This window comes from Daktulosphaira vitifoliae, unplaced genomic scaffold, assembly GCF_025091365.1.
Source record: "Daktulosphaira vitifoliae isolate Bord-2020 unplaced genomic scaffold, ASM2509136v1 Scaffold_5, whole genome shotgun sequence".
In the NCBI taxonomy this organism is placed as follows: Eukaryota; Metazoa; Arthropoda; class Insecta; order Hemiptera; family Phylloxeridae; genus Daktulosphaira; species Daktulosphaira vitifoliae.
Window position 1 is genome coordinate 29,428,845 of NW_026099576.1, and position 6,897 is coordinate 29,435,741.

General features: G+C 26.0%; 2 long non-coding RNA genes across 2 annotated transcripts in view; both read left to right on the forward strand.

The window, feature by feature from the left end:
- Positions 1 to 350: 350 nt before the first annotated feature.
- Positions 351 to 6,897, forward strand: part of LOC126906559 (uncharacterized) — a 34,546-nt gene continuing 27,999 nt past the window's right edge. Inside the window, exon 1 of the long non-coding RNA XR_007704281.1 lies at positions 351 to 404. This is a non-coding gene — a long non-coding RNA (uncharacterized LOC126906559). The remainder of the gene's footprint in view (positions 405 to 6,897) is intronic.
- On the forward strand, positions 4,827 to 6,218 carry LOC126906560 (uncharacterized). The gene is made up of 3 exons (XR_007704282.1): positions 4,827 to 5,089; positions 5,440 to 5,528; positions 5,921 to 6,218. It is a non-coding gene; the product is annotated as an uncharacterized LOC126906560 (long non-coding RNA).

Below are 6,897 nucleotides of genomic sequence, written 5' to 3' on the forward strand. Positions count from 1 at the left end.
AAACATTGGACTACCACAACACCGCTTTGATAAAACTTTTACACGGATATAAATATTTCTTAATTTTATTTTTTCAGGTCAAAAGAAGCTTTAAAAAATCTTGATATCGATCTTTTAACAAACTATGCTCATTAAAAAAAATATTAATTATTTAACAAAAATAAAAAAAAGGGTACATTATAAGTTACATTTCTAATAAAAAAAAAGTATTTAGAATATTTTACACAGAAAAATCAGTCGTTGATTTTATGTAACGAAATTGAGTTATTTTACATAAAATTTTAATCATAAATTATTATATTGACTATACAACGCAAAGTATAAAACGCGTATACGCAGTGCATTTAATACACGTAATCAACGTTGGATTACTCAAAATATATTTACGTGGCATAGAATGTAAGGTAAGGGCAAATTTTTGTTCATACTTCTTAACCAAAAACAATCTATTTATTGTAATAAAACATTAAGATAAATTAAACAATTTTATAGGTATATTTAACATAATTCATTCAATATTGTTCAACCACCGAAATCACTTCATAATCTTGTCCCTTTTACCTATTTATGTTATTAATTTTTACTTCGATGCGAAGCTGAGAAGGTATTGTTATTACTATGATGTGTTTTTTTTAAATTTTAAATTAAAATTTTTTTTTTTTTTTGTGTCTGTAAACGCTCAATTTCAGCTCTCGCTGGATCGATATTGATGAACAAAACGTCAAAAGATCACAAATTGTATCTAGTTGAAGAAACTACCCTCAAAAATTGAAAAAAATTCACTCGTTCTCCGTAAATGGAAGAAATCCCCTGACAAATTACAATTTTAAAAATCGTTTATTTTTGAAATTTTTGAAATTATTTTTTCTTAAATCTACCATGACTTCTTTAAAAATTAAGAAATTAGTATAATTTTTTTTTATATAGTTACCTCAAGTATTTACTTAACATTTCATAAATTTCTTTGAACATGTGACTTTTTACCTGCCTACAGGGGACGTTTCATGATAAATTTTTTACAAAAAATTTACTTTTTCAACTTAGCTTTTGAAAATGTTCTAAAAATTTGACCTCTGGACTCGTGTTCATGGTGAAAATGACTACCGTATTCAAAAATATGCTGTGTTTGTATTAAAATTCTGGGTTTTGTATTTTATTTTATTTTAAAATACCTTACAAGGGAAATGCACAGATTCTCATAAATATTTTTTTTTTTTTTTTTATTATGAAAAGGCTTCGACAACTTATGGACATTAGCCTACAGTTTTTTTTTTTTTCATGATTATTATTTGTACATTAATTAAAGTTATAAGTTGACAATCAACTGATTTAAACTATATACACATATTTATAATTAAATTTTATACAATAATGTTATGAATTTACATTAAATTTACAAGTCTTGCGGTTTCATAGAATCTGTAAATGGCATCCGTGTTTGCTTCGCCCAGAGCTTCCTCCATGTTGTTGGGGTGGCCTAGTATACTCCGTTCATCATTGTATGTGGGACAGTGGAGTGTTAAGTGTTCAATGGTCAATGGTACTTCACATGTAGAGCAATACGGTTGTTCCTCTTTGTTGAAAATGTGTGAGTGTGTGAGTCTTGTATGCCCTATTCTGACTTTGGTGATAAGGGTATCTACTACGCGAGCTGGGTTGATAGGCGAACGCCATTTATGGACAGTTTTTTTAATGTTTTTTAATTTGTTATTGGTAGTACCATCCCATTGGGTTTGCCACTGTTGGACGGAAATTCGGTTGATTATTTTTAAAATATCTTTATATGGTAGTGACATTATTTTTGATGATAAAGTAGAAGATATGGCTAGGTTAGCCAATGTGTCAACTTTTTCATTACCATTGATTCCAATATGTGATGGGACCCACATAAATTCAAAAATTTTATCAGAGTTATTAATGATGTTGCATATTTGGAGGGATAGTTCATTTGACGGGTTATTTGATGATAATGAAGTCAGGGCACTGTAGGAGTCACTTATGATTAGTACTTTATTCATCAGGGAGGATTCAGTGTAGGTAATTGCTTCTTTAATAGCAAAGATTTCAGCCGTGAAAATGCTTGCATCTGAGGGTAGTTTGTAAAGTCTATTTATATTGCCTGAAATGAATGCGCATCCTGTGCCATTTGTATTTTTGGAGGCATCAGTATAAATTAATTCATAGTCGTGAAAGTCGGATTTTATATTTTCATTAAAAATTGAGACAATTGTGGAGTGGGGAGTAATGTTTTTGTTCAAATGGGATAGTTGGGTGTGGATTTTGGGGTGGTACTGCCAGAATGGAGTTGTTAAAAAAGGAAATGATGTCTCAATTTTGAACTCACAGTTGTATTCCTTGCATATACGAATATAAGTGTCCATAATTGATGTTGGTCCTTTGTGTTTTCTTATTTGGGCAGGATATTTGAATAGTTGATATGGTGTTTGGTATGGGAAGGCAAGTTTTTTGGTCACGTATTTTAAGATGTTTTTATTTCTTCTGTCTCATAAATATTATATAAATCTAATTGACATAGTATATACTTATATAAATATTTTTGCTTTGTGTAAGTCTAGAAAAATAACTTTGAAATTTGAATTAGCTTAAATTAACTGTTTATCCAATAGTCATGGGAGTCCTACAGTTGCCGAGTCGGTTACACTTTTGTCCATTACGCTTAAGATACGACTATACAACCCTCCCGTTGCAAAAATTTATTTGAATTTTTTCCTCAATTCTTTTTGAGTTAGGAAAAAATGTTCAATAATATTTGATTTTTATCTCATTTAGATTCAATTACTTCAATAAAGATTAAGGATATCATCACTGTAGTCTCCCCTCGTGAGAAGATATTTCTTATTCATATTATAATTATTTTTTTTATATGGTTCAATTTATGACTTATTTATTTTCTCACCTTTACTTGACCTATTTTTACAATAAAAATACAAACAAATATTGAGCTTTTCTATATATTTACTGTATAGTTTACTTAATAGTAAATATAAAATTTACTGATTGCATATTAATCTTAAAAATAGCATTTTTTTGATTCTCATAAAGTTTTCTATTTAATGATGTCAATTTTAAACTTGCGAGTTGAGCTAAAAATTATGGTAACAAATTCAACTTTTTTTTTTTATAAACTATCACAAAAATAATTTTAAAGGACCAAAAGAATAGTTTAAAATGTCATTTTGCACTGATTACACTAGTTTACAAATAAAAAAAAAATGTTCTGACCTATGACTTATGATAGTCATTTTTTATGTAAAATTGTTCACTAAGTCCGAATATGAAGTCCAAAATACAAAAAGTAAAACAGTTTTTAAGTTATTGCGAAATTAGCGTTTTTCATGTGCCGCGAAAAAGTGTTTTCATTATATTCTTAATATATTTAATTGCATTACACCGATTTTCATTTTTTTTACATAAAATTAAACAATGTTAAATTACCTAAAACTTTTAACTTAAACAATTTTTTATCTGACTTTTTACTCGTTTGCTATTTACGAATTTGCCACTGAATTTTTATCATTTTTTTCAAAATGTCTCAAAAAAATCATAGTTTTACGTAAAATACACTAATAAAAAATAAATTTATCAATAAATTTACTCAATTGACGTTATACTCTAATACATATCAAAGAAAATGATAAATTATTTTGTAATATTGATAAAAAAATGAAGAAGTTATGCGCGATTGAAAAATAAAACAAATTTCCTAATATCAGAATTTTTTATTCGATGCTTTGATTTTGTAAAATATAGAAAAATTACTCACAGTATTACTTTTCAAAACAAAATTTCGATTTTTTAAATAACTTAAGTTTATTTCATATAGTTTTATTGGGATATTTTTAAATTGAGTTAATTTTACAGTTGGATATGGTTGTGCTAAATTTTCGTATTAAAAAAAAAATTGAAGTTTCAATCCTCTAGTTAATAAAAATAGAATAATCCTACTACCTTTACATATTAAACTTGGACTTTTTAAAAATTTTGTTAAAGCTTTAAATGAAAATGGAAGTTCATTTACTTATTTGAAAACTGTGTGTTCCACATTTGTCTGATGCAAAAATTAAAGAAGGTATTTTCATAGGACCACAAATAAAAAAACTAATGAAGGACTCCAATTTTGTGTTAACTTTATTAAAAGACGAGGCTTTAATATGGAACTCGTTTCGTTTGGTTGTAAATTTTTTTTTAGGAAATTTCAAAAGTTTAAATTATAGAGAAATAGTAGACGATTTATTGATAAACTATTCAAATATAGGTAAATAGTACATTTTATAATTTTATTATTTTCTGAATAAAAGATACATGTATATTTTTTCATTTTATCGGAAATAGGGGTGAAAATGTCATTGAAAATACATTTTCTTCATGCACACTTAGATTTTTTTCCTGAAAATCTTGGAAATGAAAGCGATGAGCATAGTGAACGTTTTCATCAACAAATAAATGATACAGAACGTCGTGGAATAGTGTTTTTAATCATTGACAGATATCATCTATACTTGTCCTACTTATACTGAGTCTACACTGTGCTACCGTTTTTACTAATAATTTCATTTATTCATTTAATATAAAATTTTCCTTTTTAGTTTATTGCAGTTGATAGTAAAAACAATATATACTAATGACATTATTTTTTTTTGTAGTTTTGTCAACAAATATCATGAATACATTTTATTTGAGAATTTCATTTAGAATTAATTGTTGTGTAACATTTAATAGTAAAAAATTATTCCTTAATAATGGACAATTACAATTACAATTACTTAATACAAAGAAATCCTAATTATCAAGGAGATTCTTTTAATGCAGGCTACTAAATTTCTCTTAAAATAAAAATTTTTTTTAGTTTTTTGTTAGTTACTATTTAATGGAAACATACATATTTATATAGTAAATTAAGAAAATGTGTGGTCAATAACAGGAGCAGTTATAATAATTGGATGAGTATTTCAAAAGTTATTAATGTTTTTATAGCTAGGCAGGAGAAGGAGTGAAAATTATGAAATGTCTAATAGTAAGAGTAGCAGTACATATCCATTACCTTCAGTCAGTACTTTAAATTGTTAATGTAAATATACAATCTGTATGATTATAATTTTACTATAATAAATTTTTCACAGACAGATAGAGAACATAGATAAATTCTTAGATAAAGTTTTTTCTAAATTTTCGTAATTTGTTTTTAATTTCGATGCTTGCTATTGATTTATATATATTTCATTTAATTTTTCTATTTTATTAGTAGACAGAATATTTAAATAAATCGAGATCAATTTTTCAGTAAAAATATATTATAGTAAGATTTTTAAGATGTGAATCATTCTCATATTTATTAAGATTCTTAACCTTAATATTTATTAAGGTTCTTAATCTTAATAAATTATACCTTATAATTATTAAATAAATTCATTATTTAAGTAACGTAGTTCATGCGATATGGAACGGCTACATTGTTCAAACTGTCTCAACGCAACTGGCGTCATTCGACTTGTCACCTTTTAATAGATGTAAGCTAGTGAAATAGTTTTATCAGTCATTGTTATTTTTTACTCAATTGTCAAGTGAAGTTTACGATATGGGTACAATCGATGATTTTTTGTCTTTCCTTTTTGATATACAGGGTGTTCAGTAAGTCAGGAAACGGGTTTCTATTGTTCTCATTGTTTGTAACAATGAGAACAATAGAAACCCGTTTCCTGACTTACTGAACACCCTGTATATATTGTGGCGCAAGTAAGGAAAAGAGTTTCTATTCTTCTCATTGTTATAACAATTGACCTGTTTCCTTATTTATTGAACACTCTGTATATCGTTTTGTATTATAGATTATTGAAAATGTTGCAATTTTACATGAGATTAACGTGTGTGAGATGTATTTTTTTTTTTTTTGTTGTTTTAGTTGGCTAGTAGTGGTCTTCCACCTACAACCAGGAAATTGTTTGAAAAACAAAACTTAGAGAAGTTCTACGGGTGAAAAGTTTAATAAATTTCTTAAAAAAATCGAATTAATAATTTTACTAATTTAAACTACAGACTAAAATGAAAACTATATTAAATCTAACTTGTAAATTATAGAGGTAGAGGAAAACCAATTATTTCTAAAACTAGATTTTTAATTTTAATTATCATCAACAACCTAGTCATAATTATAAAAATATAATAAAAACAACAAGTATATATATATATATTAAAGAGTCTTTTTTTTTTTATGGATTTTCTTTTTTCATATATAAGGAAATTCGCCTAAACACAAATAGTTGATTTATTTTTTTTTAAATATGTAGTTTTGTGCAAAAAATATTAAAATTATTTGAAAATATATTATTTATAAACAGATATATATTTTATTGAAAAATTAAATTCATTTTCTTGTTTAAAAGTTTAAAAAACACTGATTATAAAACATGTATATTTTCAACATTTTACTAATATGTATTAACAGTTTAAATTTTTTATAAATTAAAGATTTTATTTGATACACTTTTTAATTAATCTAAATTTTGAAAATGATGAATTTTATGCAAGTATAATAAAATATATGGAAAATTAATAATAAAAGTTTCCTTTTAGCTTCGATGCGAAGCTGAGAAGGTATTGGTTTTACTAAGATGTGTTTATTTTTTTATTTTTATTTTTTTTTTTGTGTCTGTTACCACTTTTTCTCAGCTCTCACTGAACGGATTTCTTTCAACGATACGTCAAAAGATCACAAATCGTATCTAGTCGAAGACATTACCCTTCAAAATTGAAAAAATTTCCCTCGTTCCCCGTAAATGGGGGAAACCTCCAAAAAAATTACAAATTTAAAAATCGCTAATTTTCGAAATTTTTTCAATTTTTTTTACTAAAAACTGCCGTAACTTTTTCAAAAATGAA